At 42.2% G+C, this 26,281-nt stretch overlaps 1 protein-coding gene across 1 annotated transcript in view; it reads right to left on the bottom strand.

Moving 5' to 3' along the window:
- The window catches only part of LRMDA (leucine rich melanocyte differentiation associated), a 573,594-nt gene that overhangs the window by 338,389 nt on the left and 208,924 nt on the right, over nucleotides 1-26,281 (bottom strand). The gene's annotated exons all lie outside the window — the stretch shown is intronic.

Here is a 26,281-nt window from a genome sequence, read left to right as displayed (position 1 = left end):
GCGGTATGTGTAAACGTACCCTTAACATGTATTTGGCAATAGGATGTGCTGATAATTTGTTGCTCTGCAAATATATATCTTGCATGACATGTACTGACCCTTCCAGGACTTTTCCATGCATTATTTACATTGGCAGGAGACAAAAAGGCTACCATTTTATTTGAACAAAGCTTCTCAAAACTTTTTCTAAAGACCTCATCCAAGTCATGGAGACATATAGACCTCAGCAGTGGTCGACACCTAGCCTCCATTACCAGTCATAGTTTCTCCAACAGCAGCAAATTTCAATTTTCTTTGATCATTTACAAAGCGGAATGTCTTCCTAGATGAAGTGATCTGTCTGGGACAGGCACTCCTTGCCCCACCACGGAGACTGCATTACAGCTTGGGAAGCAATAGGCTGAAGGACTTTACTTGCACGAGAAAAAGTGATGACAGCTGCATCAGAATGTGGAAACCATTCTGGAAGCAAAATGTTTGTAAAGCTTATCAGAAATTCCTTTTCCTTCATACACCTTAAACACAGTCCTACTAGGCTGGATTTCATCATTCATGAAACAGTGCTGTTTATCACACTAAAGTGACTTAAAAAATGTCTCCAGTCAATCCTAAGCAGTAAAAAGTTACAGGATTCTGGGTAAAAGAACAGAATATATTGCAACAAAATATGTTGTGCCCCTAGAACTGAAGGAGTTAATATATTAATGTGTCTTGGTTGTATTTACGGAGCAGACCACGAAAAAATCTGTGTGATCAGCATTGCAGCCTTTGCGCGCACTGTGTTTGTGCTTATTAAATAAAAGAAGACACAAGAAAAAGATCACCTTCAAGGATATTAATGACGAGCCGCGGGATGAAAGATGCCTGCAAAAAACGCACAGCATCTGTTTGGCCCCCTCTTCTCTCAGCGTGAGGCACCTATTCCTCATACCTAATGATGCTCATCCACTCTGCAAGTTTTACGAACAAATGTGTGTTTAGGTACATTCATCACTCTGAATGAGCACTCCTGATGAAGCGCCCGCCGGCGTGCTTCACTAGCTCTGCTACACTGTAACAAATGACAAGATATTGGCGGATCCTTCATAGTTTAAAATAAATAAATATATAATAAGAAAAAAAAAAGAGGGGAGACAACAAAAAGTCATCCACTAAAACAATAAATCTGACATTGCTTCGTGAGTGCATGCAAAATGTATTTTTTTCCAGTGCCAAAAGTGCAAAACATGAACAAAAATGAATGAATACTACGATCATAGGGAACTGCATTAACTATTATAGAAATCACACTTTTTTGCTAACTTCCTTGGTGCATATCATTTTACTATACCTTTTAGTTGGTGAGTTAAGTTGCCCGGAAAACATAAATGTTCCTTAATAGCTCATTTAACAATTTCTTTTAAGGTTCTGGTCACAAAGTGCAATTTTGCTTTTTTTTTCCTGATTGCAAGATAAAATAAAAAAACAAAGATAGCTCATGGCAGCCAGTAGTATTTTTCTTTATGAATAGGGAACCCCTAGGGCAGTGGTTCCCAACTAGCATACTGTAGTACCATGGTATTCCCATAGGCAGGATGGTGACAGGATGCACTTAGACACCTGTGGCTTAGCAATGCCACATGCGTATTAGCACATCCTAGACTCTAGTGTCTCTAGGTTGCAGGCAACCTCTTGCCTGCAACCACTTAAGGTCGCCAGTGTCCCTTTCTCCAGGGATTGACACAAGTAGTCACGTCATTATGCCTGTCCCAGAAGTAAAGACACTCCATGGTGGCTGCAGGAACAAGCTGCCTGGGCCTAGAAGCGGAAGCAGTCAGCAGTAATTAAAAGGGACCTAAGAGAAAAGAGAAGTGCTCATGTCTATGATTTTGTTTTTAATCTTGGCAATGGGGTCACAATGTCTTTAGGCGGTGTGAGTGGGGGGTCCTACCTACAGGGGGAAACTTCTTTGAAGGAGATCTTCCTTCTTACAGGGGGTAAACTGCCTACTGGAGATCCTACCTACAGAGGGTAAACTACTTACAAGGGGTCCTACCTCCAGCATAGTTTAGAAGTCTGCCCTTTCAAACTTGACTCAAGCATGTTGAGTTGCACTTGTAAATACATTACCTTATACTTCTAACTGCTCTACACATTAAAATAAATGGAAAGACTAAAGCATACCTGTATTTCCAAAAGAATTTTAAAAAACTGCATGGTTTTATTATATCACATTAACCATTGAGACAGTGATTTTTAGTGCTCTCACCACCATTATTGAGCTCCAGAGAGCCCCCTACATGGAGTACGGAGGATGTCACCAGAGGTCAGCTGTTTGGCAGCAGTACTCACACTATGACTTCCTTACCCTAAGCACTGGACTGCTGTTGATAATTATGATAACTGAAAGGAGGGGCAGAGGGGACTGCATTTAGCAGGCATCACTAGGCATAAGAATACAGGTAATTACATGTGTATATTGCCCAGAACTTTATAAGTGGTAAGAGATGAGAGGGAAGCCCTGATTAAACTTTCAGGGACTGCTGGAATGGCAGTAGGGCTTATCTTTTATACTTTTACTAATTCACTGTATGTATGTATTATTATTATTATTATTATTATTATTATTATTATTATTATAGCTACCAGTGTATGTGTATCTACAAGAGGAATATATATATTAAATTTGAATTTAATTTCAAGAGGAATATTAAAATGAAAGCTGAAATTGGGCTATAGAAGAAATTCTGTTTTGTTTCGTTTTTTTGTGTACAGTGATGCACAATATATGTGGGCACTATTAATAAAAAAAATGAACCTTCATATATATTGAACTGCCTAGTTCATCTACTGTATCTGTGTACACATGAATAACTATGTAACATCCAAGCAAACACACAAGAAAATAAAACAAATTAAAGCAAGTATTTGCAACACTTCATGCCTTACTGCTAGTGTGTTTATTTGTGCTTTAGGCTCTATGAAGGTTTTTTTATTCAGAATGCTGCAAATAGGATGAAAATTCTTAAGATTGGATGAAGTGTTTGCTCACACATGATGTCTTCCGGGTATGAAACAAGACACAAATTTGTTACTATGAGATTAGCAGTTTCATTAAGCCAAACAGATACGGCACAAACCCGTGCATTCATGATGTTACTAAACGTCTAGGGCTCATAGAATATACTGTATACATCACATGTCAGCGGCAAGTTTTTAAATTAATTACACAGATTTTAGTTTCAAAGGATTTTTAAAGTTGTCCATAAAGGTGACTCCCCTTGTATCAGCAATGTGCCATTTATACTGTAATAAAGATGTCTTCTTAGGTGAAAGAGAGACTACTGGGTCACCCTTAAATATACAAAAAAGGAGTCCGTGGAGCCTTGGTTGCGAGTCTCAAAACACGGGACTTTGACACAAAAGGGGCCACCCTGTTGTTTCCCTATTTATGTTCCAATACTCGCAACCCTGTTGTTTCCCTTTTTATGCTACAATACTGGCAACCGAGTGGGACTTAAGGGGCTATCTATCAGGGTGGTGTGGCGCTCTCCCCATCTGGAGGCACCCCGCGGCAACAGGCTAGAGATATCTGGCTAGTCCTGTGTTTTGAGACTCGCAACCGAGGCTCCACAGATTCCTTTTTTGCATTTAAAATTTTGGGGGGCATCAGTGGAGACTCTTGATTCTTGGCTCTTGGAGTACTTCATTGGAATTTTTTCACTGATCTCCTTGAGCTCAGTGATTGCTGTGTTTTGTGGGTCACCCTTAAGACAGCTCCCACTGAACCCCATACTATTATTCCCATGTATGTATACTGCTCATGTCTTTCAAGTGTTAGTATAAATTGTGATTAGATTAACCAAATTCATTGAATTATACAAGCAGTATCTACCTGAATAATAAAGAGCTAGAGAACAATTACAAACTACTAACAAAATTAAAGCTGAGTACTACCACTGTCAGGACATATTGGGATAATTATGATTATCAGCCTGCCGCCTTTGAACTCAGTGCTGCCCCATGCCGCTCTGCTCTTAGTGCCGGGAAAAGTGGGATCCAGTCCTGGGAAATTGGAAGATTTTTCCAGACTGAATCTAGCTTTTCCCGCCACCCGTGAAGGAGCGTCGTAGAGGTGCAGTGAGTTAAAAGGCAGTAGGCTAAAAAGCTGACTGCAGAGATAACAAAGTGATTCGCTTCATTATTACTGTAAATTCGCTCATTTCTTATCATAAATATCCCAATATATCCTGACAGTGGGAAGAAAGTGCTGAAATAAAATGGCAATAAATCAATATCTGTAGAATACTCCCTTAAACATGTTCTTGTGTTGTTTTACCTTCTGTTGTAACCACTTGAGTGCCAGTTGGCTTCAAACACCTAGATGGTCCACAAAAGGGTGTACGTGAACATCCTCACAAAGTCTGCAGCAGCATGGAGATCATGCCATTAAAGGGGTTATCCAGGATTAGGCTATGTTCACACAACGTAAAACTACGGCCGTAGTTCTCGCCGCAGAACTACGGCCGTAGTTTTACGTTGTGTGACATAACCATATGTTGAATGGGATCCCGGCTGGAGCGTACACACATCGTACATGCTCCAGCCGGGAGCCCATGCGGCGCCGGAACAAAACTGACAGGTCAGTTCACACAGCTCCGGTCGCTCGCTTCACTGTGGGCTATGTTAAGCTCTGATGCGGGCGCATCAGAGCTCTGCGGCCGGAACGATCACCCGGCCGGTACTTAAGTACCGGCCGAGATGATCCGGCCAGAGACCGGCCGTTCCGTGACCCAGCCGGGGTCACGGAACAGCCGGTCTTATACGTAATGTGAACATAGCCTTAGAAAAAGCACAGCCACTTCCTTGCAAAAACAGAACTACCCTTGTCCTCTGGTAGTGTGTGGTATAATAATTTAGCTCCATTCACTTTTACTGGAACTGAGCTCAACTGATGTTGTTGCCGAAAGAAAGTGGCCATTTTTTTCTACGCCTGGATAACCCCTTTAATGGAAAGAAGAACATGCTGTCAAGACAGAAGTTAGTGATGGTTTATTACTGCCCCTGTATTCAAATTTACTGAATAGACATCAAGCAATGAACAGTACTTTATGTACACAGCTCAGCAGCGAGGCTTTATGCTTTTCAATCTAATGATCATATGATTGCTGGGTGCCAGGTAGAAGAATCTTGTCCCCCATATGGCCTAAGGAGGGGGCACTGTTGTCCTCTAAACCAGTGTTTCTCAACCATTTCAAGTCAAGTACCCCCCATGTGATGAGATGCTTCAGTCGCGTACCCTAAAGGTACCCTTATTAGAAAGCTTGCCTTAATAAGGCCAAGATCACACTGCCACCATAGGCTCTGTATAAAGTCTGTGTCAGCAATTGATTCCCAAATCAGATCCTCCCAATGTGACTGATCTGTAAGTCCCAGTAAATAATGCCCAAGTAATGTGAAATAATAATGCCCCTATAGTCAGTATTAATGCCCCCTTCCCCATTAACAATCCCCCTGTCCTAGTAATAATGGCCCCTGTAGCCATTCTAATGCCCCCTTCACAATAATAACAGCCCCTGTAGCCAGTAATAATGCCCACCCTGTAGCTAGATGCAATGCTTCCTGTAGCCAGATATGCCCCCTTTCGACAGAAAGGCCCCATGTAGCCAGGTATGCATCTTGCAGCCAGATATATCCCCTTCATCCAGGTATGACACATACAAACATGTATGCCCCCTGCAGCCAGATATGCCCCTTGTTGCCAGATATGCCCCCTTCATCCAGGTATGACACAGAAAACCATGTATGCCCACTACAGTCAGATATGCCCCTGCAGTCAGATATGCCCCTTTTTGCTAGGTATGTCCATTGCACTCAGATATGTCCCATGGAGCCAAATATGTTGCCTGTAGATATATATGCCCCTTTCTGCTCGGTATGGCCCCTGCAGTCAGTGATGTCTCTTGATGCCAGGTATGCTCCCTGCAGTTAGATATGCCCCTAGCCAGGTATGCCCACTGCAGCCAGACATGTTCCCTCACAGACAGATGTATCCCCATGCAGCCATATATTTCCCCATGTAGCCAACTACCTCCCCCTTGCAGATAGATACATGTCCCCTTGTAGCCAGATACATGTCCTCTTACAGTCATATACCCCCACCCATTTTTCAGACAAATACAAATCCCCATAGAGCCATATACCTCCCCCTCTGCAGCCAGATAAATGTCCCCTTACAGCCATATACACCCACAGCCAGATACAGGTCTCCTAGCAACCAATCACAACTGAGCTCTAATGTCCTTTGTTGCCCATAGCAACCAATGACAGCTGAGCACTTATTATTGACTGTGAGCTGGATACATAAACAATGGTGGCAGTTATGATGACATCACAAGCACAAGGCTTATGATGTCACAAATGGTGCACAATGTAGAGTTGTAGAGCTGAGGCTTCTGCTGTTAATTACAGGTTGGCAGCGTGAAGAAGACACGTCCAGGTAGGGAGCTCTTCGCTGAGGCCTCGTTCACACATGGAGCTACAAAGATTTTAGTAAACATTCCATCTGGGCACACGTGTGAACCTGGCCTTAGAGGTTCTCCAGGGAAAGTTGAGCTATGGTCTATGCACAGCATTGGTCACCATTCCCTGGAAAACCCTTATATAATGGCTGTTGTTATGTAGACAGCCCCCTGTCTGTTGTCTGTCTGCTGTGTGGCAGAATGTAGCTTGTATATTAGATTGTAAGCTCCTGCGGGGAGCAGGGCCTCTACACATGTAGCCTGTGTTACCATGAAATGCTTTGTCGCGTTCATGTTAACACTGGCAACATCTGTACCGTACATTGCAGTGCCAGCTCTTAGGAGTGGGGTATTGTAGTGTACATTCGATTGTAAGCTCTTCGGGGAAGACATGTAGTCATGTACTATGTATCAGCCTGTAAGCTGATATAATATGTAACAAGATATATAATACATGAGGATACATGTATTAGGCCGGGTTCACACTACGTAAAAAACATGGCCGGTTTTTATAACTACGTCCGTAGTTGCGCAAACAAAGGCCGAAATAACGGACGTTGTTTGTGCAACTACGGACATAGCTATGAAATACAGCCGTGTTTTTTATGTAGCCTTAGTCTGTGAGCTCTTAGGAGCAGAGATTGTATAATATATTATACTGTAAACTCTATGAGCAGGACATGGACTGTATATTAGATTGTAAGCTCTGTGAGCAGGACATGGACTGTATATTAGAATGTAAGCTCTGTGAGCAGGACATGTATTGTATATTAGATTGTAAGCTCTGTGAGCAGGACATGTATTGTATATTAGATTGTAAGCTTGATGTCTTTCTCTTTCTTTCATGACAGGGTGAAGTCTCTACATCCTATATACATGAATACAGCTGTATGCAGCAGGCTAATGGTGATCCAGGGAGATATCCGATCGCCACTTGTGGGGTCAGGAAGGAATTTTTTTCCCCCCTGAGGTAGAACTCTCCGGGGGTTTTCTTCGCCTTCCTCTGGATCTTTAGGTGCGGTGGCTCTCAGATCAGGATAATAGAGGACAGGTGGGAATGACTGCGGCACGTTCTGTGGTCTCCACCAGGCCTGACCTGAGAGTCACTGGATCAACTATTCATTAAAGGGCCAGTAATATTTTATTACAATGTTGCATATTGCTAGTTTTTTTTAAGAATAAAGAATTTAAATTTACATTGGTGTTGCTTTGTTTTTGCCTGCGTTTCTATTTACTATAGCAACCATGATCAGAGCGACTGCTGCCGCTTGGCTAAACAATAAGTACAATGAACTGGATTTAGTATAATAATAATAATAATAATAATAATAATAATATTTTTAAGGTTTTTACTTATGAATATTCTTATATACAGATGCAGGCTGGTTTCACACTATGTATATTTCAGTCAGTATTGTGGTCCTCATATTGCAACCAAAACCAGGAGTGGATTAAAAACACAGAAAGGATCTGTTCACACAAGGGTGAAATTGAGTGGATGGCCGCCATATAACAGTAAATAACTGCCATTATTTCAATATAACAGCCATTGTTTTTAAATAACAGCAAATATTTGCCATTAAATGGCGGCCACCCACTCAATTTCAACATTGTGTGAACAGATCCTTTCTGTGTTTTTAATCCACTCCTGGTTTTGGTTGCAATATGAGGACCACAATACTGACTGAAATATACGTAGTGTGAACCCAGCCTAATACTATTAGAAAAAAAAACACCTATAAGGGTATAAACCCACACACCGTATACACAGCGTATTTACTGCTGCGATACGCAGCGAATACGCAGCAAAAACGCAACAAATACGCAACAAAAACGCAGCAGATTAGATCTAAATAACTGAACTCAGCATTAAATCTTCACCATCAAACTGCTGCGTATTTGCTGCGTATTTGTTGCGTATTTGTTGCGTATACGGTGTGTGGGTTTGTACCCTAATATAAGAAAACCATCAGGCTACACACAGGTGGTTCCATGGTTCACAGGTCTTGTGGTGGAGGCAGTACAGATGGTGGTGGGTATACCTGCGCACACCCCAGCAGTTTAATAGGAAACTCGCTAGGATCTGTAGTCATGAGTAAATCAAGGCACTCTGCTGCCCAAGGTGGACTACAAAACAACATCCCCCTAGCTATCTATCTATATACACAGACAGATAACCATAAAGGCTAATAGAAAAACTACAAGCGGGTTAGAAGAATATAACATTAGAGGATATAGGTCATTTTCTTACCTTGATTCTCAGCACCATTTTTTTCTGGTCATTTTGCATGTAATGGGTTAAACTGCCCTAAGTAGTGGCATTTATTGCGGGCGCCCAGCTGGCATGTGATCCCATTAAACACAGCAGCTTAGCTACAGAAGTCTTAGTGGCTGCCATAAAAACACTTACAAATAGTCACTAATGGGTTAAACTTTTTAGGCCCGTCGGGGGGATTTATCAAGACCAGTGTACCTGTGTTCCATCCTTACCTCAACATCCCCCCCCACCCCACCCCTTCCGACCCAGACATGTCCTATAGCAGATATGTTTAAAGGTGTCTGAGCAGGTATATATTTTTGTAAATCAGTCACAAGACGAGGCCATGCCCCCAGACTCGCATATACGTTAAGCAGGGTTCACATCTGCAAAAAAAGACACAGATTTTTGAGCAAAATGACTGGTTTGCGCATAAATCTGCTACTTTCTGCCGTTTTACGCCAGGCTTGTAATACACTGGGGACACACACAAGGAGTGGAGAGGGTTACAAATATAAAGTTTGTACAAAACTTGTGGGTACATTTACAGTGTGTGTGTTTGGGGAAGGGGGTTGGGCTTTCCTGATATATATCCCTTTGTAGGTAAATACATTTCCCCTTGCAGCCAGGGTTGCCCGGCAAGTGCTGAAGAAGGAAGAGGCTGATGGGAGGAGCTAGGGGAGGGCAGGCTCAGATGACCAATCAGTGACACTCCTGAGGCCGTGTGCCCGCTCTCCTTCCGTTGTCCAGTAGCCTCACCAAGCCCTAACCCCTATACAGAACATTGAGGAACACAAAGTGGGTGGATTCAGGAGCGGTAGGGATTAACATCATTTGCTTCACCTCCCACGTACCCCCTTAAACTGTGCCGCATACCCCCAGTGAAATGCGTACCGCAGGTTGAGAAACACTGCTCTAAACCTTCCTTATCTCTAACGGGAGTGTGTCTCATAGAAGTCACTAAGGTGGTAGACATCTAGAGGTACAGCAAATATTCCCAATTTTTCCCTAACTCTGAAGTCCATCACTATATATTGGAACATATCATGAACATGAGGATTTTACAAGAACAGTGTGCAATACTTAAAAGTGACATCATTAGAGGACAGGAGAAATTATTAGCATTGTGGAAAATGCTATGCGTTGGACATGTCTTGTTCTCCATAGTTTTCACAGACCTTAGGAAGGCAAATAACTACTGTATAGCATTCCTACTATTCAACAAAAAACATTGCAAAGAATCAGGTGTTTGAACCAATGGAGCAGTTAAAGGGGCACTCCAGCAAATGTTTTTTTCTTTCAAATCAACTGGTAACAGAAAATGCCAGAGATTTGTAATTTTCTTTTATGAAAAAAAATATCCAGTCTTCCAGTATTTATTAGCTGCTGTATGTCCTGCAGGATGTAGTATTCTTTGCAGTCAGAAGAGAATTCTTTGCAGTCTGAAGAGAATTAGAGGTTATTTATAGGGATTTACTACTGGTCTGGACAGTTCATGTCATTAACAGAGATGGCAGCAGAAAGCACTGTCTCAGACTGGAAAGAATACACCACTTCCTGCAGGACATAAAGCAGCTGATAAGTACAAGCCATTTTTTTATAGAAGTAAATTACAATTCTCTGGCACTTTTTGACACCAAATGATTTCAAACGATTTTTTTCCCGCTGGAGTACCCCTTTAAATGTTATTCAGTATTGTATCTATGGCTATCTCAAGACTCCAACACTTCACCAAACCAAAATAGGTGTAATTATCTATTAATGGAAAAAACCTAAATGTGTTACATTTTTTTAGGTGACGCAATAACTGTACTAAGCAATATTATTTAGATTATGGCATGGCATATGATATGTGCCCCAACTGCATAATATGGGATGACATATAAAAGTCGACCCTCTAAAGCACATGCCAATATTTCAACATTTTATAGTTAGTGCAATCTAATGTGCAATATTTCTGAATAAATACAACAGCCCTAGAAAACCAGTCACCCAGATGGAGGAACCTAATATGCTGGGAACTGTGTGTATGGGAAGGCTTTCTGGGGGTTAAGCTATGCTGACCATCAGAGGAATTTTACTTTCTAGTGGCATAAATCATCTCTCCTTGACATGCTGCTCAATAGCAGCTCTGAGAACAATGCACTAGAAGCTATTGACTCCTGTCTCCCCCTGTCTCGGCACTGCAAGGTGTATCTTCCAGCTGAGGGCGATAATTAGACACTGAATATACTGAAAACTGCCAATAGACATGTCAATAAAAGGACTCTTTAGCGTCTAACAACCAGGAAGAATCAATGAGGCTGTTTTTTTTTTCCGTTCATTCAGCTCTAAATGCCAGAAAATGATACCTTTCTGTGCAAACTGGAGAGGCCTCCTCCATTGACACCATTCACTCAAAGAGGGAAACATGATTTACCATTCTAGTACCACGTCAGTCTCTCATTGATATAAGAAGTGGTTTTATTTAATTGATGTATCTTATGGTGCGTTTACACAGACAGATTTATCTGACAGATCTTTGAAGCCCAAACCAGGAACAGACTATAAACAGGGAACAGGTCATAAAGGAAAGACTGGGATCTATCCTCTTTTCAAATCCATTCCTGGCTTTGGCTTTCAAAATCTGTCAGATAAATCTGTCTGTGTAAACGCAGCACTAGACTCATCATGGCCTAAAGACACAGACAGAATCTACAGATTAATGCACATTATTACAACTACCAAATAGAGAAATCATGGAGGAACATCAACAGCATCAACATCAACATCAACAGCATCACTATCTAGAAACACCTAGTTGGTCAGGGTTAGCTGAAGTGTAACATTCGTCCTCTCTTGACATTAGTTTATTTCTGCAAGCTATGTGTGTGAATTAAACCTGTCTGGGGGTAGCGGAATACAAACCTCCATTCTTTCCATTAATCCCATAAAGCTGAATGGAGCAGCAGTGCCTAACTGCCACTCAATTGAAATGGGGGACACAGGACCCCCCATTCTCATAATCAGGGGCTTCCTTGTTCTCATGATTAGGGGCACCATTGACTTCTATAGGATTCCTCTAGCGGAATCTGCCCAAAGAATTAACATGTCAATTCTTCAGGTGAAAAGCGGATCCGCAGCAGAATTTCTCAGCGCACCGTGTGAACAGCAGTGCAGAAGTCCAATGAAAATCAATTTGACAATGCTAAGCTATTATTTTACGGGCGGAATCCGCTGCAAATTTGACAGTTCTGTTGCTAATTCTGTGCATATTCCTCAGTGTGAACATACCCCAACACTGGACTCCTAGGTTTAAAGGGGTTATCCAGCAGTACAAAAACATGGCCACTTTCTCCCTACTGTTGTCTCCAGTTTGGGTGGGGTTTTGAAACTCAGTTCCATGGAGCTTTATTGCAAAGTGGCCATGTTTTTGTAGCGCTGGATATCCCCTTTAAATCCCACCAAGAACACCTGAGTTTGTATGTTCTCCCTAACTAACCTAAACATGAAAACTACAAAATGACTGGCTGGTTACCAGGGGCACCTTTAAGGACATTTTTAGAAATGAATTTGATTTTGTATGAACAAGAGAATAATTTTTCACTATTATTGGAGCTACTGACTTCATCCTAAACATAGCACAATGTAACAATAGAGGAGGCATGCCTGAACCATCAGTGAACAGGCCTGTCTACACGTAACATGCTGCAAAATATCTGTAACGTCTCTAGCCCTGTGCTCAGTCATTAGAATTCATAGGATACACTTAGCAGCGGGTAGAAATGGCTGCATTTCCAAATTTCTCCAGCTAATTGGCATCTTAGAAAACTAAACATGATTTCAAGAGTTTTTCAACAACATGAAGAGAAATAGTTGTGAGAGAAGGGTGGGCTTCTGAATCAATCTCCATGGCACTGACGCAGGTAAGGCAGATGATTTATGAAGATCAATCACCTCTGCCCGTCTCGCCTTGCAATGACAGCCAGTCTTCATCAGGGCTGTTTAAAAGGCAGTGCTGACAGGGAAGAGCGATCCTCTGATTAAGGGCTCTGTCTGGCTAACCTTTTATTTGAAGAATGATTGCCGCTGAGTGACAAACACTCCTCCGTTCATTCTCAGTTAGAGATGTTGGTATGCAAGGAAGCCTTGTATCCATGCACAGCAGGTAAAACCCAAGGTGACAGAATAAGGTAAGTTAGAGACAACGCACCAATGCAACAAGGGTGGCCATTCTAGCAGATTTTACATGCACATGTCAACTTGTCATCATATTACTGTCCTATGGTGTATAATTCATGTCAGCTCAAGTTGCAAAAATATAGTTTTGTATTCAATAGCAGTCATGATTGATCTAAAATGTACAAGAACATTATGATCACTGCCATTTTTTATCTCTTCAAAGGGGCTATCCAGCGCTAGAAAAAGATGGCCACTTTCTTCCAGAGACAGCTTAACTCTTGGGTGAGGTTTTGCAACTCCATGGCCATGTTTTTTTTTAATACTAGATAACTCCTTTAAAGGGCAACTATAATGTTTAGTGGGCAACAGGATACGGTCTCAAAAACCTGCTGCTGCGCTCTAGCCGCGTTTCCACCCGCTCCTGATGCAGGAGCATGCCAGATACTCATTCTTTTTTGGCAGCACAGTTGATTAGATTGCGTCATTGCACTATATCTGGCGCATGCCTGCATCGGGAGCACAGCGACAGGGTTTTTTTTTTTTTTCTTTAGAGCGCTTCCTGACGCCCGCTAAACATTATAGCTACCCATCAAAACATCATCTTCATTAAAGGGGTATTCTAGGGAGTATATTTATCATAACTCTTGGTCAGACCAGTGTTTGGGGGGGGGGGGGGGGGGGGGGGGGAGACGACTATGCTCACCTTCCCAGTTCCCCTTTAATGAAGACCATGGAGCTTCATTTTTCCATTTCGGTGAACATAGACCTAATTTTTCCATGTCGGTGAACATAGACCTAATGCAGCAGGTAAGAAATTCCAGAAGATTAAAGTAACAATTTTATTATTTATATCTTTAATTCACTTTATTTTTATAGTTAAAACATTTTTACAGCACTGTACAGAGATAGCTATCACTTACATCGGACCCTGTCTCCACTTGGCTCACAATCTAAATTCCAAATGGATCTAATCCGTACCGGGTAAAACCAAAGCACCATGGAGACACCCACACAAGAGTACATATAAACTCCATGTAGTTGTTGCCCTCGATTGGATACAAATCTGAGGCCACTACTTTTGCAAATTAGAAATCCCACAAACAAGTGTTACAATACATACCGACAAGCTCCTTCCAAACAAAGCACAGAATATATTTCAAATTCAATAGTAAAATTTTTATCTTTCTTCACCCAATCACACACACAAGAACATGATCTGCAGATGTGTTTGTTCACAGCTATTTCATGTCAGGCTGGAGTAGCACCCAAGACTGTCAAAAATCCCTATCAATTACAAAGGGTAATCTGTGATTGAACGGCAGGCTTTTAATCAAAACTAGAAAGTGCATTTAGGTTATCAGCTGCCTCAATGCTATAGTCCAAGAGTGACGTCTTCCCTTTCTCTTACAGCATATTTGAATGAAGTGTTTGAATAGCTTTCTGGTCTTTCATCTTTACAGCTTTCAAAGCCCTCAGACTTCAGATCAGATCTGTAACAAAGAAATATGACTTTCCAGTTTGACAGCTTGGACATAATTAAAGACTGCTGTGAATGTACTGCCATGCCGAACAAGTCAGCTCCATAATGCATTTTATAAAGCACTGTTTACCCTTCAAACAATTCCCCGACAAGGTTTAAACAGGTGCACTCTGGATTCTTTTCATACAAGATTTGCAAAACCTGGGGATATGAACTTTTTTTTTCACTCTAGTACTGAGCACACACAATCTATTTAACCACACGGGGTCAAAACATTATCTGCCAGAGCTGACAGGAAAACTAAATAGATCTTCTCTTACTGCAACTACCTCTCTAGATAAAATGCTCTAGTGGCAGGTGTGACTTTCCCTGCTAGGGACATGGTAGAAACATGATGTTCAAGTAAAAAAATATTGGCGACAAGCATCAGAGGTTGGAGCAATACTCAAAAGTTAGCATTTGCCTTTATGTAAAATTAAATTATTACTTTTAAGGTTTTTACATGAATAATCAGGCAAAATAAATAAATGATCCCAATGACCAGTCTATTAGAGCTTGAAGCTAGTGTAGATTTCCACTACAATTTACGCCTGCTAGAAAGCGACACCTTCTGTGCACTAATGCCATGACTACAAATAGGTCCCACCCACTTATGATACATTTGTGAGCATACTCTGTAACCTCTATGACCAGGGCCGGATTAAAGGGAGGGCACCAGGGCCACTTGCCCCGGGGCCTCCACCACTTAGGGGCCCCCACCAGCTCGAACCATAGCAGAACGGTGCTGCTTACCCAGGATATCAGGCCATGTAATAGGGCCCTAACATAGTGGGCAACAGAGTGCAGAAAGTGCTGTGTTCTCACATTGCGTTATTAACACAAACACAATGTGGGAATACACTCTGATACTTAGTCCCCCCCCTCTGCTCCTGTCTCTAGGGCCTGGCATCTTCCCCTGTACTGCAGCCTCTAGTGGCCACGTGCATAACAGAAGAGGATGCTGACCCATACAGCCAGGAGCGAGGAGGGGTCTGTGCTAAGTCACCTACAGTAAGCAGCAATTTGTATAGATCGCGGTATAGTTTATTTATTTATTTGGTTTTTTTTTTGGGGGGGGGGAGGGATTGTCGCCTAAGGCCTCCACCAACCTTAATCCGGCCCTGTCTATGACCTGCGCAAAAGTCATTCCACAAGGAGGGGGAGGCTAAGCTGTGAACATTATCTACTGTCTTTGCTATCTGCTGAGCTTTTAGAACAAGAAGGCCCAACCACCAGGTTAAGCAAGCGCCGATCTGCTAGATGGGTGCACGCTTGCAGAGCCTATCAAGCCTCCTAATGATCATGCCGGCAGGGCTGAGCAATGACTTGCATCAAATGGCTTCATTTACACCACAACTCCGTCAAAATCACAAGTAGATTGTGTCAAAAATACAGCAAAAATGCAAAAAAATGACGTGTGAATCAGTTTTAAGATTAAGACCACTTTTTTTATATTGTGTATGTCCTCTTGTGTTGCAAAACCATTTTCAACCCAATAAGGCAACCATAAAATTGATCTGGCAAGGGTATAACTAAAAATGACTGGACCCCATACCAAACGTCTGATTGCCCCCCCCTTTCTGACTGACCACTAGACCGTCAAGTCTAGTCATAACTGCAAGCTCTCATGAGGACTGCTTTCAGTTAAAGGGACATTTGCAGATCCTGGGAAGCCTGCTCGGCCATCTGGTGCTGCAAATGATGACTGCTCAGGGGGCCCAGTGTATTGCAGGAGCAGACCCCTACAGTGGTAGATATGCCCCTATTGGCAACAGATCTTTCAAATCCTGTAAACAGAGATGGGACATCTATGGGTTGGACTTGTTTATCCAACATAACCCTGCATAGCCAAGTCAATGTCATGGTTTTCTTTTTTTGTCATGTTTCTCTTATGATTTCTGAACAGTTTTGTGTGGCACATTATCTTGCTGAAAGGGACCACTGCCGTTAGGGACTACTGCTAAAAAGGTGCACTTAATTTCAGTTGTTTTGCTTCTTTAAAGGGGTTATCCAGCGCTACAAAAACATGGCCACTTTTCCCCCTACTGTTGTCTCCAGTTCAGGTGCGGTTTGCAATTAAGCTCCATTTACTTCAATGGAACTGAGTTTCAAAACCCCACCCAAACTGGAGACAACAGTAGGGGGAAAGTGGCCATGTTTTTGTAGCACTGGATAACCCCTTTAAGGCTTTTGGTGGGTAGTAACCACTTCATATACTACAAACACTAAAAAGGCCTGCCATTTTCTTTTACCAAGTTCTAAACTACTAAACACATGGTACCTTTCATATATCCATCTGTGCTTCCAGAAGGTAGAGAAATGCTTTTATTCTCTGGTACAAGGAGTTTAAGAGGCTTTTCCATGCTCCTGAATAGCTGCAAAACTTTATTTTTCCCTCCTCCCTGATTGACGGACACCTGGAAGCTGAGTCTTAGGTCTTTGGGGTGGGGGTGGGAGGAGTAAGGAGGTAGTACAGCTTGCTGCACTTCAGGAGCTTGGGAAAGCCTTTTTGACTAATCGTACTACACAATAAAAGCATTTTTCTATGTTCTGGAATCATAGACAGACATATGAAGAGTACCATGTATCTCCCCGATGATAAAGCTATCTAACAGTGTTAGCAGTTTGGAATGGGAATTTCAGCTGACAGATGCCCTTTAAGAACCTTGTTGTTAATCAAACCTCAGGTTATCTAAAGGGGTTCTTCACCAAAAAATCAACTGGCTCCAGAAAGTGCCAGAGATTTGTAATTTACTTCTATTTAAAAAAAATCTTGAGCCTCCCAGTACTTATCAGCTGCTGTACGTCCTGCATGAAGTGGTGTATTCTCTCCAGTCTGACACAGTGCTCTCTGCTGCCACCTCTGTCCATGTCAGGAACTGTCCAGAGCAGTAGCAAAATCCCATAGAAAACCCCTCCTGATCTCCAGACTTGAAAGAATACCACTTCCTGCAGGACACACAAGAGCTGATAAGTACTGGAAGACTTGAGATTTTTTAAATAGAAGTAAATGACAAATCTCTGGCACTTTCTGGGAGTTGATTTGAAAATAAAATGTGAACTACCCCTTTAAAGCATTACTATCATCTTAACTAAATTCTGACATGTTGGTGACACATGTCAAAAGTGCTGAGACCCCATCTGATCATCAGTCATTGCCTGGGGCACTATAATGAAGCCCATCTGCTACAGAAAAAGTTGGATTGGGCAACCAGTTGGGGAGTGAAGTGTGCATGATAAATACAATAACTGAAAAGTTATCATGTTTCTTCTGTTCTTTTAACTAAAAAGTGGCTATTAGAACACCCTTCCCTGCAGAGACCTCACATGTTCCTAATATGTTATCTTTATCTGCAAGGCCTGGTTCTGCTCATTCTCATCACAGGCAACTTCCCTTCGGATCAAAAAAGTGATTCAATGTTGAAGGAGATAAGCAGCTGACATGCTGTACACATGCTGCAACTCTGTACCCACAAGCTGAACCCCCCTCCCCCCCAACCGCTTGTACCTTCAGATAGCTGCTTTTAATTTAAGATCTGTCCTGCGGTCCGTTTGGCAGGTGATGCAGTTATTGTCCTATAAAAAAAGCAGCTTTTAAACTGGCAGCCCCATGCCCTACTGGAGTGGCCTAGATTGTGTATGCATTAGGCTGGCACAACCTCTCTGTCCCTCCTCCCCGCCCTCCTCATCATTAGGAATACTCCAGGCAGATTGCCTACTATTTATCAGCTGTGTCAGCCCGGCATATGGGCTGGATCGTTGAGACACCTGTTCAAATGTTCAGCATGGAGAAAATGTTCCAGTGGCATTCCTAATGATGAGGAGGGTGGTGAGGAGGGACAGAGACGTTGTGCCAGCCTAATGCATACACAATCTAGGCCACTCCCGTTGGGCACAGGGCTGCCAGTTTAAAAGTTTTTTAGGACAATAACTGCATCACCTGCCAAACGGACCCCAGGACAGATCTTGGATTAAAAGCAGCTATCTGAAGGTACAAGTGGTTTGTGGGGGTCAGATTGTGGGTACAGAGTCGCTTTAAAGTGACACTGTCACCCCCTTTTTGCATTTTGACTGCTCTCCACATGTGTGAAGGGTAAATTTTACAGCTTTCATTACTTATTTTATATTATACGTCATGGTGCTTATTCTGGTAAAAAGTGGTCTTTATTATCTGTGGATTGGATTGAAAGCTGTAAAATTTACCCTTTACACCTGTGGAGAGCAGTCAAAATGCAAAAGGGGGTGACAGTGTCACTTTAAGCATATCATTATCAATTAGGCTGTTTAACAAATATTGCTCAAACTGAATTCTTATGCAATAAAGATAAAACATCCAGGTTACTCCATTATTTTGTCAGGTACATAATAGGGAAACAAAGGCAATGGGACTGTACAATGGGTCAGCACTACAACCATTTGCCAGTCAAAGGCTGGTATAAGTCATCATTAATACAGTTACATAATAGTGTTCATTTCACGACTACCAGAGTAGTGATCGAAGTTTAGTCAATGAGAACCACAGGGTTTTTCCTACACCCTAAAAATGTATTGATTGTATCTGACAGGCACTAGTATAGTATAAAAGAGAGACAACAAGCCTTACAAGGACTGATGATCCTCTCTCCTCAAAGCTCTTGAATCTTAAAGGGAATGTGTCACCAAAATGTTCTTTTACTGATTAGTCAGATACAAATAATTGTTCTTTTATTTTAATCTTTTTATTTTCTGACTGTAATTTTTTCATTTTGCTTTTTGTACATTGTTATGGGGGTGGCCATGCTTTCCAGCAAGACTCATGGACATAGATGACAATAGACAGAGTCTATCCCCTTGAGATAAAAGTAAAACATTACTGAGCGTACTTTGTGACCTTTGAAGAGGTCATTCCACAGGGAACTATTATTGACTCCTCTATACTGGTGTCACATGTCATTGCAATGCTGTACAGATCACTTTACAGCAGCCTCCTCTTCCCCACAGACACAACAAAGTCTCAGCTTAGTTTTAGCCCCAAAGGTGAGAATGAAAATTGCAGGACTGCGAGACTTCAATTTATCCGTATGATTTCCGTAGTGTGCATATACCCTCATAAAGTAAATCTGTAACCTCCTGACTGCTTTCCAAGCTGGTTGCACCAATGGATACATATCAATAAAAGCATTCAGAACATACCTTTGTTGCCTGTGTCTGTGATTTTTTTTATTTCATAAAAGAACACCTTTATTTGGGCTGTGAATGGTTTCAAAGAGGCAGGCCTATTATTTGCTGGGCCCTAGCACCTCACTGTGCTGTATGCAGAGTGTATGTGGCCGATAAGGGGGCGAGCATACAGCACAGTGAGGCGTGGGGGCACTAGGCCCCAGGGAATAATAGAGAGAAAGAAAACAAAAATTGCAGCGCTAAGAGACCTGGACTATAAATATAGCAATATCATGAAACCACCATTGTAGTAATGGTAGAGATATCATGAAACCACCATTGTAGGGGATAATAGGTAGAGATGAGCGAACCGGCCAAGGTTCGGGTTCGTATGAACCTGAACTCTCGGCTTCGGATTCCCGCTGTCTGCCCGCTCTGTAGAGAGGGTGGATACAACCTTGAGGACCGCCTGGAAAACTGGGATACAGCCATAGCCATAGGCTGTATCCCAGTTTTCTAGGCAGTCCTCAGGCTGTATCCAGCCTCTCCACGGAGCAGGCAGACAGCGGGAATCAGAAGCCGATAGTTCAGGTTCATACGAACCCCGAACCTCGTCCGGTTTGCTCATCCCTAATAATAGGCTCCTTCTCTTTGATGCCATTCACTGCCCAAATAAAGGTGTTTTTTTTGTTTTGTTTTTTTATAAAAGTAAAACCGCAGACAGGCAACAAAGGTATGTTCTGAACGCCTGCAATGATACCTATCCAGCTTTGCTGTCAGCTCAGTAGGTGGTCAGTGGGTTCACTTTAAACTCATTTCCATAGCAAGGAATTGTATTATTGCAATTTACAGTATCTGGTCACTATTCTTAATAAATTGAATGCAAACTTTGTGAAAAATAAAACTTGTGTCAGTCTCCAAACTGAAATCTTTAGCTGATCATTTCCTCTTCAACATCAGCAACAGGCAAAATACGGTATTACATACAGCTGTTTATGTATAGTTGGACGTACCAGTGAAAGTCATTGTCCTCATAAAGAGGGCATGGAAAAACTGCTTTTTTTTAATGATTAGAGATGAGCGAACCTCAGGTCAATCCAAACCCGAACTTTCGGCATTTGATTAGCGGTGGCTGCTGAACTTGGATAAAGCCCTAAGGCTATGTGGAAATCATGGATATAGTCATTGGCTGTATCCATGTTTTCCAGACAACCTCAGAGCCAGTGGTCGCAGCGGTCGGCACCTCGACCGGGCTGCTATCAAGGGGGGCTGCTATCAAGGGGGTTTTAAAGGGCATGATGGGGGATGTAGTGGTATGATGATGGAACAAGAGGATGATGGGGGATGTAGTGGTATGATGATGATGGAACAAGAGGATGATGAGGGGTGTAGTGGTATAATGATGATGGAACAAGAGGATGATGGGGGTGTAGTGGTATGATGATAAAGGAACAAGAGGATGATGGAGGTGTAGTGGTATGATGATGATGGAACAAGAGGATGATGGGGGTGTAGTGGTATGATGATAAAGGAACAAGAGGATGATGGAGGTGTAGTGGTATGATGATTATGGAACAAGAGGATGATGGGGGTGTAGTGGTATGATGATGATGATGGAACAAGAGGATGATGAGGGGTGTAGTGGTATGCTGATGAAGGAACAAGAGGATGATGGTGGTGTAGTGGTTTGATGATGGAACAAGAGGATGATGAGGATGTAGTGGTATGATAATGAAGGAACAAGAGGATGATAAAGGGTGTAGTGGTATGATGATTAAGGAACAAGAGGATGATGGGGGTGTAGTGGTATGATGATAGAACAAGAGGATGATGAGGGGTGTAGTGGTATAATGATGAAAGGGCAGGAGGATGAAGGGGGTGGTAGTATTATGATGGAGGTGTTTGTAGTATGATCATGAAAGGGCAGGAGGATGAAAGGGGTAGTAGTATGGTGATGAAGGGGCAGGAGGAGGGGACAAAATGGGGGGCATCTGTAAGGGGGATAAAATTGGGGGCCATCTATATGGGGGATAACATGGGGGGCATCTATAAGAGGGACAACACAGGGGGGCCATCTATAAGGGGGAAACATTGGGGGGCCATCTATAAGGTGGACTACATGGGGGGTGTATACAATAGGGCATGCACAGAGGGGGGCATGTACTGTAAGGGGGGTCACATAGTGTCAGGCCTACCCACTAAATGAGGGCATAAAGGGGCCAATACAGATGTGCAGTGTGTAGAGAGATGATGATGGTGTCAGTGTGAGGAGCCTAATATGTCTGTCTGGCAGATTCTGTGGATTCGTGGCTCGGAGTTCTCATAATGGCCCAGGACAGATGGAGAAGATGAAAAAGGAAGAACTCCGATCAGAGAAGACGTCCCCTGTGAGTCACTTGATATAACTGCACTGTAATGGTGTACAGAGCCTGTGTACAGTGCGTCCACCTCTATATGACTGTATGAAGTGATATTGGTCTATGTACAGAGCATTATATTAAGTAGCAGCGGTGGTGTTAGTCAGTATGTGGTGGTATTATTTGTTACTTGTTATCTGGTACTGTGTTTTATTGGATTTAGTATACTGGATTTGGTCAGTAACAATATGGTGGTGATGGTTGTGGTGTGGCTGTAATATTTCCTTGTGTACTGGTAATATTGGTCTCAGTAAACAGAATTTGTTTAGTAACAGTATGGCGGTAATATGTATGGTGATAATATTTCCTGTATACTGGTATTATTGGTAATATCAGTCTTGAGATAAATATATATACCAACAGCATCGAGAAAGGGGGGGCCCAAGTTGACCTCTTGCACCAGGGCCCAAGAGACATTAGCTACGCCCCTGCTCAGAGCTTTATCCAAGTTCAGCAGCCCCAGCTAATCAAATACCGAACGTTTGGGTTCGGATCGACTCGAACCCAAACCCGATTTGCTCATCTCTATTAATGATACTTAGCACTCTAAAAGGAGGTTTATCTCCTTTCAGCCGTAATATGTAACTATACATACAGAGTTTACATAAGCATCTTCTCTAGATAGCCAAGAACAGATAATGCGAGGCTACACTGCAGTATTACTAGGTGTCACAGCATGATAAACCATAATGAAAACGTAGATTCTACAAATCTAAAATTTGTGTCCCATCACATGATACTCTCTCTGACAGTAACTTTTTTCTGATCCTCAGTTGTTTTGTACTGAACTTGCAAGGTCTAATTAGCTGTGATCTGAACCATACGTCTTCCCATAGATTTCTTACTTTTAAACAAGATACATTATGGGTAGAAATTAAAGTCACCAGGGAGTAAAAGACAGGATACAGTCTGAAAATAAACAACTGTCTGTTTAGATTTGGAATATTCCTTGGCTGAGGAACTTGTGTGGAATTCATTCCTGCAATTCGATTTTGTTGATACGCCGTCATTCCTGCGGGGAACCTGTCACTTCTTTTTGTCAGTTTCTCTGCCTCCTGTCAGCAGCCGATGCTGTCAGAACCTTGCGCTGATGGAAAGAAATATTATTTGTAACTTAATCTCTTCCCTGTCCTCTGGAAATGATGCAAATTTCCCATCTTATCGCTATTACGGTGATGCGTGTGTCACGGGTTTAGCCAGGGCTGCAATGCACAAGTCTGCTTCATTTCTCAAGCTTGGCGAGAGTCCTGTGTACTTTCATTCCAAACACATAACCATTTGTCATTTTTACCAGTCCTGTGACAGCTCTTCTCTAAGATAAATAACATTATTAATCAGTTTTGATTGCAAGGGGCCTGTTTCTTCTAAAAGCCAAAATTACAAGCATGACATTTAGCTATCAACATCTCTTGATAGTTAACATGCACTAAACAAGCATTACTAATGAGGCCAAGAAGAAGACAATATTAACCATTTCGGTGCCGACAGAAGTCCCACAGCCCCACAAGGTTATTTACAAATTGACACTATTATACCTTGGAATGGAAGGGTTTTCCCGGATTGTAAGGCACTACGCTATTTCAGTATGAAAACAATCTAATTATCGAGTTAGCACCAAGTTCACTGTGCTAGATCTCTGATAACACACTGCACTAAAAACTATTTCCAGATGAGGAAAATACTTGATTTCATGGATTTGCCCTTGCCAGTTATGTTATCCCTCCACAGCTATAATACACTGTAGCTTCACATTTTACCTCCGAGCCTCTCCTGATAAAGGACCACGATGACTAAAGATACACACAAGGAAACTAACTTATAACTTCAATTAGTACAAGATAAAATAGGTAAAATTTCCAAAGCAAGAGAATATGTGCTCCTAATCTGTTACTTGCATTTAAATTAAATATATAAACTTATGCCTTGAAGAAAATTGTCAGCAAGGACTAAGGATTACTTAGCCCCATGGATGCCTCTGTATTTATTGCTAGGGACTACTGTCAATCAGATGGGGGGGGGATTCCATTACAGGCATTCCACATCTGTGTATACCTATTGCTGTATATGAAGATGAGTGCAGAAAATTACATGCAGCAATTGAGGGGCCAAGCTGTAACTTCACAATGGAGAAGGAAACCCATGTTGGAGTAGGTCCTGTTTTGACTGTGGAGGGAGCATTCCTAATGATGAGGAGGGCGGGGAGGCCAGCCTAATGCACAGACACTCTAGGCCACGCCAGTTTGACACAGGGCTAAAAATGTAAAAGTTGTTTTTCAGGACAATTACTGTATCACCTGCCGAACGGGCCCCAGGACAGATCTTGGATTAAAAGCAGCTATCTGAAGGTACAAGCAGTTTGGGGGGTAGATCGTGGGTACAGTCTAACTTTAAGACAGTAATGGTGAGCTTCATGGATCTATTCATTTGGTGTTGGTACTGTGTGATGGCCTTTATTGCTGTAGTGCTGTGCCTGTTACGGAATGTGATACAGGGCCTTAGATCAGCTTCATAGCTGGAGACATAACCAGTAGAAAGGGGAGATTGTGAACCCACTGTATAGAGCTCTAGTGAGACCACATCTGGGGTACTATGTCCAGTTCTGAAGACCTACAAGCAGATATTCATTAAACAGAATAGGTCCATGTTGGATGGTCTCAAGTATAAAATCGTAAAGGCTAAAGGGAACTAATCCTGTGTTTACTGAAGGAAAGAAGGGAAAGGGGGGACATTATCTTTAAAGACAAAATGACAGCACAGATCCATGCTGCCAGTTTCCCATTGCCAATAACAAGTGCACTGCAAACAATTACACAAGCAGTGCACACTAACCTTCTGCTCTGTGATCCGGCATCTTCCTGAATAATGCTCTTTATAACCCAGGATGACAGAGTCACAGAGGTGTTTCCGTGACACTGCCTGTACTAGCCCCACACAGCCTCTGCCCATCCTGTTCTCTGGCCAATGCAGTATCTTCAGGCCGCAGCCACCGCCACACCTCCTCTAAAATGATGAACAGCCAAGGGAGGCGGGCGACAGCCTCAAGATACTGCATCGACGGGAGAGCAGGGCAGGCAAAGGTTGAGCAAGGTAGGCACAGACAATGTCACAGAAACACCACTGTCAGCCCAGGGATAAGGTAGATGCCAGATCGATCACAGAGCAGCGTAGAAGATAAGTATGCTCTGCTTGTTTGATCAGCAATGGGGAACTGGCAGTACGAATAAATGCATAGATATGCTGTAATTTTTCTGTTAAATATGTTAAAGGGGAACTCCTGGTGGAGGTTAAAAAAATGAAACTTCTGCAGAAGCATATAGCATTACTTACCTGTCTATCCCAGTTTTGAAACTACCAAAAATCCATTTGTTTGGGGGGTGTTTCTGTTCTTCCTGGTTTGGCAGTTCCCAGAATGCAATGCTTTACCTCATGTGACCATCACAGCCCCCACCCATTACAATCAATAAAATTAGAGCAGCACCTGCTTCTGGCCGGTCAGAGATGGTGAATCAGTCAGGGGATTGGGTTATTAAGCCAAACCTCCTATGACATCACGTCCTGCCCCCTGTCTGCATCATCAGCAAACACACACAATGTGAGACAGAGGCATGGAATATTTGTCTCCTGGGGGGGAGAGCAGCAGGAGCAGGAGACAATGTGGATTGGCACAGGGGCCATTTTTTATCACTTCCTGGATTTCTATCAGCTACCAGTGTGGCAGAACTGTACAGATACAGTAATACATTGTATAGACACATCTATATAACTTTTAATGTACTTTTAATAGAAAACAAGTTTTTCTTATCCGGAGTTCCCCTTTAAAGGGCCAAACAAGGTCCAAGAGGTTAGATGGGAAGAAAGATCAGAGGAAACATGAGAGAATATTACTTTACTATAAAAATAGTAGATGTGGCGAGCAAACTTGCAGCTGATATGATAGGTAAATCTATAATAACTGAATGTAAGGCTGCATTCTATACCTTCAGTGATTTTCAAGGTCCGTGGATGAAGTTTTCTATTAACTTCTGTGATCTTATCACATATCCATGTTTTTTACGGATTGCATGGATGTACTTGGATGTTAGATCCGTGCAATCTGTAAAAAACACGGATCTCATATTTTCTATAGGGAATCAGTACAGTGATCTCATCCGAATTATGACGTCCTAATTTTTTAATGGGTTGCAGATCTGTGAAAAAAAAAAAAACGGAACGTGTGAATAGCCCTATAGAAAGCAATGGGCTATAAAATTGTCCATGATTACAGAATGTGTGAATGCTGCCTAGACCT

The sequence above is a fragment of the Dendropsophus ebraccatus genome, chromosome 8 (genome assembly GCF_027789765.1).
Source record: "Dendropsophus ebraccatus isolate aDenEbr1 chromosome 8, aDenEbr1.pat, whole genome shotgun sequence".
NCBI lineage: Eukaryota > Metazoa > Chordata > Amphibia > Anura > Hylidae > Dendropsophus > Dendropsophus ebraccatus.
Note: the sequence above shows the minus strand (reverse complement) of the source record. Positions and strands in the feature narration are given on the sequence as shown.